General features: G+C 39.9%; 1 protein-coding gene across 3 annotated transcripts in view; it reads left to right on the forward strand.

Annotated features, from left to right (window-relative positions):
- MACROD2 (mono-ADP ribosylhydrolase 2) overlaps nt 1-10,807 on the forward strand; it is an 892,420-nt gene that overhangs the window by 91,050 nt on the left and 790,563 nt on the right. The gene's annotated exons all lie outside the window — the stretch shown is intronic.

Consider the following 10,807-nt stretch of genomic DNA (forward strand, 5'->3'; position numbering starts at 1 on the left):
ATGCTAGTATTTGTCTATTTGCATAATATAAAGCAGTAACACTTTAATTTACAATTCATGAATAAGCCTTTCAGACAGCGGTTTCAGACATGACTGAAATTTGAGAATGCTTCTCAAGTAAATTGCTGGTTTTGAGCACATTTTGTTATTTATTGGGAAGCTGAAATTACACTCAGATGCCCAAGCCCGAAAACAGAACATAATTTGGCATTTGTGCATAAATGGTTCCTGAACAAGGATGGTGGGGAAAGTACTGAAACGATTCAGTGTTTAGTTGTGCACATTAATAGGTAAACTTGGTTATTCTGTGCTTGCATTGTAAACTTGTCAGTTTTGTTAATTAGGTGGCTATAAAGAAAAGAGGGTGCACTTAAGGAGAGTGAATCAAAAGAAACTTTTTTTTTTTTTAAAATCAATATTTAAGGGTAATGCTAGTACCAGGGAAGTGCTGCTTGCTTTAGAGCTGTAAGGAGCTCTGGTACGTTTGGAAAGGACCCCTGTGTGTACTCTACTCAACTAAAAGATATTGCTGGAGCTTTTCCTGTGGTTGCTGTGCTGGCTGTCTTGTTTAAAAGTGAGATAAAGGCTGAGGTGGGGCCTGGGAAGCGTGTGGTGGTGTTGGTGTTCATGGACTGCATGAACCTGTCTCCCAGCAGCAGGATTGTGGTGTTCCCCGATGCCAGGAAAGTTGTGTGAAGCCGAATGTAGGAGTAGTGGCAGATGTGCTGACTGAAGAGCTGCACTGGTAGATGAAGAGCTGAAATCTAGATGGAGGGTAAAGTCATGTGTGATGTTTGTGATAAACATGATAAAAACTTGCTGAGGAGCAGCTTGGATTACAAAGAACTTTTTGCCTCTTTCATGTCTCATGATAATTAAATGGTCCATTTTTATTCAGCTTCTTTCAAATGGGGTTCCAATTAAGCAATAACTAATGAGATAGGAGATTAAGCATCAGCGAATCTCTGGTGGTCAGAGGCGTTTCCAGGGCAAAGTCCAAAAATGTTTTTTTAAAATTTGTTTGAAACAAAACAAAAATAGTTATTACAGAAACAGGAGATGGATTCTGTGAGTGTAAATGCAGATTGAATTAATTTTCTTAGTGTTACACTGAACTGAAAAAAAACTTAAATTAAATATGTATCCTTTTTGATGTGGTTGCTGTATCATCACCGCAAATTTTAACAAATGCATCTGTAACCAGATAAGAAGATGCTATCAGGCATTTTTAATTTTAATTAAGGTTTAACCTATTGGAAGAATATATATTTAAAGAATTAATTAAAATGCTGTTCACTGTATAAGAGATTTCAGTATAGGAAATGAGTTAATTGTGCTATCATAGGGGATCTGTGCTTTGCAAGCTGTTTTGTGATGCTAAAAAAGCATCTTCATTTGGATGATAGGGACCTCTCGGGAGAACCAGAAGATGACGGTGCCTGCCTTTCGGTTTAGTTTGAATATAAGTAGTCACTGGTCTTGCTGCATCTGTGTGCATCAAACATCAGTTTCTGTTTTTCTTCTGGGTGGGTGGCTGGCATAAATGCTCAAAATACTTGAGATAATTGGGCATAATTTGATTGCATCACAGTAATCCTGTATTGTGCGAGAAGGGTTTTTAAGGTGGCTAAAATACCCTTAAAGACTGAAGTCTTTCAACACTGTAATTCTTGATAACCTTGTATTGCCGCAAGTTTATTTTTTTCGTTCTGTTGAACATACGAAGTTACTGCTGGAGTTCCTCAAGGATCAAATCGTGCCTTATTTAATATTTTCATTAGCAGCCTTTACAGAAGAATTAGAAGCCTGCTAAATAAATTTGCCAGCTCCAAAGCCGAGAGATGTTGGCAAGGCGGAGGAGGACGGGATTGTTATGTGAGAAGAACCACTTTCCTCTGCCGTTAATTTGTTTCAGGAGTATGTCATGTGTTTAAGGACTGATGATATTAATTTCTTCTATAAGCTCAGCCTCATCATTTGGGAGCAGCAAAGAATGAAGGTGTCCTACTTGTATTTAGGAAGATGTGTTTAGGCTGCCACAGGTCAAGGAAGGGCAATTGGGATGCTGGTGGAAGGCTTGGCCAGCCTTTTTGTAGGCATCACAGAAGAGCTTGGCTTCAGCCTGGAAAAACAAAACCTGAGTGGAGACAGGATTGCTCTCCATCTGTATCTGGAAGGGGCGGGGGAAGCACAGTTATTTAAGCTAAAGGATGGTTTTATGAGGAGGTGTTGGGTGTAAATCCGGAATCCCCTTTGGCTGGCAGGCAGGTTATTTCTCACCCCGTGTGGTGCATCCCCGTGGGCACGGTGCCTTGAGCATTAACTAGTCTTGGCAAACCTCAAGGTCAAGTGTTGGAAATAACTCTCTTCAGAGCACATTGATTGGGGAGCTTGCTTTAAATGATTTCTTTGGAGAAAACAGAACTTCTAGAGGAGAAGTATTTAAAAAGCCAATGTAAGACATAGGCAGCCCTGTCTTCCTTAAGGATTTACTGCTGCTCTTGGTGGTTGCGTGGACGTGCCAGACTTCTTCCAACACCTCTGAGTAGGTGCCAGTCTGTCAGATTAGCTCAAATAAAATAAACCTTTCTCCCACTCCCTGCCTGCTATCAGCCCTTTGAAAGAATTACCTTTTAAAATGTACTGGGGTGTTCGCCGGGCTTTTATTCTGCAGTTCTAAACTGGTTTTTAAATGAGCAGAGAGGAGGTGAAAAATGTTGGCCACTTTTAATACCGTCATTTAATGATCTCATCCTTTGAGCCAGTGTTTGTGGAGAGATGGCTTATCTTGAGCTGTTCTCTCCTTTCCTTGCCCATTTTCCATGAGAGTGTCTCCTATTGTGTTAAGCCAATAACCCTTTTTATATAGGTCAGCGCATAGTATTAATGAGCTTTTATACCGTGGTTATAAATGTCACACGTTTCTTAGTGTAGGAGTGGGGAACAGAAAATATTGCCTGGATTTGTTCTTTTCTTTCCAACAGTACATGTGTGAAACAGTTGATCTTCTGATAGGGAAAAAAAATAAATCCCTTTGATTAATCAGAGCCTTTTAGCTTTTGTCATTTAAAATGCAATCCCAAAGACCAAACATCGTGGTGCTTGCCCTCAAAAGCACCTGCTTTAGGGAGATATGAAAAAACCAAAGTTTTTGTGAGATAGGTGTACCTGTAATGAGATAATTTGACAGGACAACCTGCAAATGCAGGTTGAGCACTTCAGTCTGGTGAACCCGCAGTATGTTCAGAAGTGCTCGGCTGCGAGGAACCTCTGCTTGCAGCGGAGCCACTTGGGTTTTATTGCTGCCTCAAAAGCCAGCAGAATTAGTGCTGATAGAGATGATGAATGTGGCAGGCTTGGCTAGTATGCTTGACTTGTCCATATAGATGGCAGGTATAAGAAAACATATTGCATAGTCCAGAAAACAAAGTATTAGGAAAGGTATCCAGGTGGTTCATAGAAGGGAGATGGTAGCAGCTCTCCAAGCTCTGGCTCCTGCCTTCCTGAGCATCTGGATTGCAGAGCACCCCTGGTGACATCATCCTTCAGAGTTTCTGCTATTCCATATCCTCCAGCAGCAACCACTCCAGCACAGCATTAACTCCTGGTAGGGTGAGGTAGCCCCGGTCCTGTCACTTCATTTTGTTTTCAGCCAGTTATCATAGTAAACAAAGGGTTGAACATCTGCAATTTTGCTTTATCAAGTGGTCCTATAATGCTGCAAAGAAAAAAAAGGGGAAGCTGAACACATTTGAAAGTAGCTTAATAAATTAGTATTAGTATTGTAATTTGCTCGGTCTTTACTTCTGGATTTTGGCTGCTTAGCAAAAATTGTTTGGAAGAGCTATTAATTTTACCATAAGAATGATGATGCTCTATACAGAAAAATATCTGACCATATGTTTGTGTCTTTATTTTAAAGGACAATGACTGATGAAATTAAATTTAAAGGGGAAAATAAATTATTATTATTATACACTATACTTCTGAAGAAAATGGAGAACAGATGGATTTAGAGCCCTAATTTTCTCATTTGCACTGCGGCTGTGCATAATACATGCTTTTTGAGAGTTCAGGGTGTCATCTGGAGCATTCTTGAATGGAAAAGTAAATATCACAAATTTTGCAGTGTTAAACAGACAATCTGATATGTACTTGTGTGGATTTCAGTATTTTATAACTGGTTTCATATCTGGTTAGTACATTTTACGTTCCTCTGGCATATTGTGCCGATTCCTTCTATTGCTGCTACAGTTGAGCAAAGAATTGCTGGTCCCTTTCAAGCTGATTACAAGAACTTTGAAAAATCATCAGTGGAGAAAGAGTATTAGAAAAAGATCTTACGAAGTGCATTTGTAAAAGAGATTTTTCTGGACACAGAATATTTATAAGCTTTTTAAAAAATCAGGTTGGAATATGGAAGCTGGTCACTATAGTGGGCAGGAGTGTTTTGGGCTTTTGGGTGTTTTTTTTTTTGTTTTGTTTGCTGTTCCCCCGTCCCGCGCGCCCGCCCCCCCCCCCCCCCCCCCCCCCAGCCTTCCCATTTAATTTCCTGCTAGTTTTATTCTTATATGAAACACCTGCAGTTATCATCATTGCTTTTCACCATATAGGACATGTGGGTTTTTTTCTGGACAGGTATAACGATTACTCCTGCAAAACTGTCAATTTAACAACAACCCTCCCAGCACTTTGCAGTGTCCAAGGAACCTGCATCATCAGCATATAATCATGTATCACAGATATTAAGTAGCGAGTGATTTTTGTCATTAGAGAAATAGTCAGATCTGGGTTAGCTCTCCGGTGAATTAGGGTTTAAAAGGTCTTGGACAACTTCCTAGTGCCCGTGTATCAATCGGCCACCTCCCTGTTGTGCTTCAGCAGTTCAGGAAAATACTGGCAGTTTTTCATGTGCTCTCTGAGTCCCGTGCTGCGGTTGCTCCCCTGTGAGCTCACAGGGCTGCTGTCCTTTTTCAAGAGGGATGCTTCAGGTTGGCACGTGGTGTCTTGGGATTGATGACAGGGCTGCTCTTCAGGTGTCTGTCCTGCACCTGAACAAGTGACGTGCCATAAGTTTATACTGTTTACTCATATTAGGTCATTGAGATGCATAATGCCCTAAAATAACCTTGGTCCTCCTCTTAATTTTTCTGTTGACAGACCCAAAGGAAGAACAAAAAAATTTGTCTTGTAAGAGTTGGGTTTTCTGTCTTGGCAGTGTGTGAAAATCACTGGAGGAGCTGAGGACCACTCCATGTCTTCCTGTTCTCGCTGCCATTGAGCCTGTGGTCCTTTTAATGTAGCACTAACCAGCTCAGCCAAATGGTTAATGGCGTGGAGATGGCTTCATGTTTGTTTGGGGGTTTTTGTTGAGGTGAAGCAAACTTCAGTAATTCCCCATCTGATCGTGGAGAATAAATTTGATGTTGCTTTTGGGCATACTTATTCCATATCCTTTTTCTTTCTTGTTTTTAGGACATAAGTAGCATTAATTTGCACCTGCATGGTGCTTCTGTCTTGATTACTGAGCAGACTGGATCATGTGAAGATTAGCGATGATGTCTTGAAAGATCAGACACTTGTTGGTGCCTTTAAAATTCTCTGATTTTTTTCTTCCTTGTCTGATGAAGCCCCGCAGTGAGATGTCAGAGGCAGCTTCCTACAAATGCAAAAGCAGTAGAGAACGTGACCTTGGGTTTGTTGGTCAGAGGAAAGTTTATCCTGATATTTTTTTTTTTTTTTTTTTTTTTTTTTTTTGCAAAGGAAGCAGTAAGTGTGGCTGTCTATTGACCAGACCTAGCACAGGTAACAGCACCCGCTGGAGCTTCTTCTGGGCAGGGCAGAAAATCTTCCCCTCTCCATACCAGCATTTTAGCAGGTTGTGAGATATGTGAATAAATGCCTTGGCAGGTCTCCAACATCTGTTGATGCCCGGCATGGTTAATTCCCTATCTTCATTCCTGGGAAGGCTCGAGCACGTCCTAGATGGGTTCATCAGTTCATAGTGATGGACCTGAGCGTACCCAGAGCAGCTTCTGTTTTAAAGCATTTTCATATTGGTCGTCTTTAAGCACCAGGTTATGGCAGGGCTGTAGAGATTTCTATGAATTACTCTGAGAGACTACACATTTTATTCATAGATCAACTTGCAAAACTTAAAAAGAGGTTGGTGATGTGGGGATTTGACCTACTATGTTGCTAGAACTAGCGAGTGAAACAAAGTAAGAAATATTTTTAAGAGCTAGGTTTATTTTGCTTCTCTTGAAATCCCCTTGCCGCTGAAATCTTAGCATCAGCCAATTGCTGCAGAAGTTTTGCATAATCCAAACCAGGCTTTTGTTAATACTTCACTAGCATCCTTTCAACCCACTGAATGCATTTTAATTGATTTGGAGGGATTATATTGAAGGATAAAGTTAGCCTTTATTAACAGGAGGAGAACAATAGCTGGTTTTTGTGGGTTTTTTGGAGGGTTGGTTTGTTTGGGTTTGTGTTTTTTTTTTTTTTTTTTAATAAACCCACAGTATTTAATGTGGCAGTCAGTGCTTTCGGTAGTGTTAGGTATTCTGTGGAGGAAAAATAAAATACCTGTCAAGAATGTGCTTATTATGGCAGCTTGCCCAGAGCTAAACTCATTGTAATGAAATCTCCTGGACTGGAACGGGGTACCGTTCACACTATTCGCCTCCTAAGTTGTTTTTGCAGTGTGTAAACCCAAAGCCAACAGCTGTCAGGTCGCAAATGGCTGAAGAGCTGTGTGGTGAGGCACTGCCAGGCTTGCAGGGCTCCCATCCTTTAGAGGAGGTGTCTGCCGGAGCCTGGAAGAGCTGAAAGGGTGGGATTAGAAGAGCTTACATCCTTTGACTTTGTACCGAATCACTGGATTGAAATCAATTTGATAGGTGCTTTTTGAGGATTTTGCAGGGTTAGTTGTTTTTTGATTTGTTTGGGATTTATTTTGAAGTCTCTGGAACTATGCGCTAGGTTGCTTGCTCTCTAGTTTTGCAGCAATGCTAGTATTGAGTTTAAAGCAGACATTTAAGACAATCAGGCCTATACTTAACATATCAGTGGGGTCTCCTTCGTGGCATGCAGGGTATCACCTTCAAATTAGTATCAAAGAAAGTGACTCCCTTCCCCTCCCTTCCCAACATGATGCAGTTGCTTTGGGAACAAGATGCATTTCTTGCATGAGCAGCTTGATAGGTCCTTTGTATATATAGCTGGGTTTGTGGAAGCTTGGATGCTTCTGGTTTTTTTGTTTTGGTGGGTTTTTTTTCCTATCAGTACAACAAGGAATCTACCTGCAGCATATTGTAGCATGCTATTTTCCCTAATTAGCATCCTAGTGTAATGTCTCTCCTTCCTTTCCCTCTCCCATCTCTAATACCCTAAAAGCTAAATTGACAGATCGCTTCTTGTGCTTTTAATATTTAATGACTAAAATGATACAAAAGGTAAGCCCGTTGATAACACAGGGGAAATGGGAAGATGCTGATGAACCGTGCTGCACAAACTTCTGTTTACCTCTATGCAGAGACTATGTATTGAAAAATGTTGAGGGGGGTGATGGGGACTTAATTAAAATGTACTCATGACAGCTAGCATTGGGTATGAATTCAATTAGACAAAACTTTAAAATTTTATTTTACAGGTAAACTGGGCATTATGTCATATCACCCATGCTTGAAAGCTATGTCGTTTGTTCTTTGGGTGTTTTTTTTGTTTGGTTTTTTTTGTTTGTTTGCTTGGTTTTTTGAAATGTAGCATAGGATAGGAATAGATTTCAGAGTTTGGAACAAAACTTTTTGGAGAAAACCAACAGTTTGAGACTTTTTTTTTTTTTTTTTTTTTTGACAAAACCAGTCCCTGTTGCTGTTGTTTAGGTGCATTTGGCTACTCTTAATGCCTGTCTGCACCCAAGGGACACTGATCAGTGCAGCCCTGTCAGCTGTTGGGTCTCCAGGCCAGCAGATAATGAGAAAGACCTGAGCACTTAGAGATACATATAAGCTATGATAAAGCACATAGTTATTCTTATTTTCAGTATAATTCAATTTTTGGTAGTGGAAATGTTGTTTTGTGGTGTTGCACCTCTCCCCCAAAATTCTCTTTAATTGACCTTGTTTATTTGAACTTCTAAGTGCCAATATGGGCCAGAGGAAAGCAGCAGCACTGAAAGCAGTTGGTAAATAATTTGTGGTGTGCCTACCTTGGATTTAATTGCAAACTCTTCAAGGAGGGTTTAGCACTATTCCAGTATGTATCAGCAAGTATGATTAGGAGTGAAGAGGTTTTTACATGCAAGACGGTCGTGTTTACCGAACAAACTGTCTCAATGAACTTAATTAAAAAAAAAAAAAAAGAAAGAAAAAAAAGAAGAAAGAAAGGAAAGAAGACCTTAGAGGTAGTTATGGTCCTGCTAGTGCTCAACCTTCTCAACCCCGTAAAGTACTGACAAAAATTTTCTTGTAGTCAAAAGCAGCAAGCCACTTACATGGGAGAGCTGAGGGGTCTGTCTGAGACGGCCATGGTTGAACTGCCCGAGGTCCTACCTGCAGTTCTGTCGCTGCCAGCACTGCCTTTTTTGCATTTATGTAAGGAAATTGCATGAGGTCAGCAATTCAGCTGCCCCGGTAGTATTCTCCTGTACCTGACTTTTCACTTTGGCTGAATTTCAGCAACCGAAACAACTTCCAAGATCTGGGAATACCATGGGTTTTTTTCTTATTTTGTATTTTGGTATTCTGTATGCCATTTCTGTATCGGGGAGAAATGAAAAGGTTTTTAGTGGATGAAGTAGGTAACATGCCATTAATGACTTCTTAGAGTAAAATAATTACTTTAAAGACATTAGGCACAGACGTTCTGCATTATCAGCTAATACCCTAAAATATGTTTACTTGCTGGGCTAGCACTTTCCCTGTATATGGCTTGCTTTCTGTTAATGAGCTCATATTCCTTATGGGCAGTAAAATATTCTGTCAGGCTTCAAACGTAAGTGCCTTCAACCTTTCTTGGGAAGGTTATTGTAACCAGGTAAACAAAACCCCCACAGTTTCTGTACTTGTCCACATTATTACATCATTGTTCAAACTGTGTAGAAAATAAAAATAGACTGTTTCTAGTTTATTTCCTGTTAGAGCAGTGCAATGCAAGTAACCTTTGTTTCTAATTGATGTAGCTTAAATAGGGGGTGAACATACAATGCACACAATTGAAAAGTGCATAGGGTTTATACAGGCTTGGGTTTTGCATGTACTTCTCCAGTTACAATGTGACTTATTAAATCCTTTGCTTTGTCAGAACATCAGCATTCCTGGGTTGAAGGGTTTTGCCTTTTCTAAAATCTTTTATTTATTTACTTTGCCATTTACTCCATGGAAAAACAGCACAAGTTTAAGGAAGCCAAATAAATTCCACTTTACACATACAGAGTAGTAGTCTAAGATGGTATGTAAGGTAAGGACATGTTCTTTTACTGTCTTAGCTCTAATGCTTGTTACAGTAGTTAAGGAAATTATATTAATATAGCAGGCTCAGTTGGATAAAGGCTTAGATTTGATGTGGCCTGCTGTGTGTTACCCAGCCTGAAAGATTTCTGCTTCTGGTCCCTAACTGCATACGTAAATACCGCTGCTCATGTGCATCTCAAAATAAAAAAAGTCCCAAATTTTGAATAGGCTCTTTCAGTGGTGAAAACTGACTGATCTCGCTAACCTAGCGCAATCCTTGCAACAGAGGCAAGACTTGAAGTTAAAATCCTGGAAAAGCGGTACTGTGAGGAGAGATGGGAAAGGAGTTTGTGGGGAGATCTTTAACCACACCAGCACCTGCCTTAAATATGTGTTGATGTGAGATAGGCATTCACTTGAAATTGTCAACTTTTGCATCCAATGAAAACTGAAAGACTTGGAGTGAAATTATTTATGCCTCTTCAATTACAAAAACTGAGACAAGAAGAAACCCTAAACTAAACAAAACCAATCCCCACATCCCAAAAAACCCACCTGTTTTCATGTGGAAAGCTAGTTGCCTAGTAGGCATTTATCAGGGACTAATACCACTGGAGGAAATCAGTATTACATAAATCGTATGTGCATTTCTAATAGAAATGATTTTTTTAAATATTTTGCATAAATTTAAGAAGTTAAATTATGCATAATATGCAAATAATTTCATCCTTTTGTAAATGATGTTCCCACAGTTAATGATTAGAGAGCATCATGCAGTCTCTTGATTTTGAACAATTAAACCTTCCACGGCTGCGTCTATAGATAGATATTCCTTAAGCTCAGCAAGGGGACGGGAGTGCGCACTAGCACTTGCCTATGATCTCCTCCCTTTCTCTGATTACTTAAGAGGGCTGTTCAGGACAGAGTAGCAGCCTATATGAACACTATCAACCAGCTTGAACAAGTCAGATTATTTAATTAGCCCTATTAAGACGCTTCTATTTTTATAACTTATTTATGAGTGTTCTTGCTAAGCTTAGAAGGTCCAGCTTCAGATTTCAAAAAGTGTTTTCGGTTCATGTCATTAATCTTGAGGGGTTTTATACTGTGACTCCACTACGTTTTCATCCTAAGGAAACACAAATGGGCTCAGAAAAGCAGTTGAGTTGGGTAATACAATTCCGTGTTTCTGGCCAGCAGGTTTCAGGTGCAGGACATTTACCATGTCTGTGCGTGATGGACATTTGTTCAGTTTCCAAAATGTGTGTTGCATGCCTTTGCCTTAGACCACCAATAACCCAGAAGTTGGTTATTTCTTTTAACACCCATTTTGTTGAAGTGTTTTGGTTTCC

This window comes from Falco peregrinus, chromosome 11, assembly GCF_023634155.1.
Source record: "Falco peregrinus isolate bFalPer1 chromosome 11, bFalPer1.pri, whole genome shotgun sequence".
NCBI classification, from domain to species: Eukaryota; Metazoa; Chordata; class Aves; order Falconiformes; family Falconidae; genus Falco; species Falco peregrinus.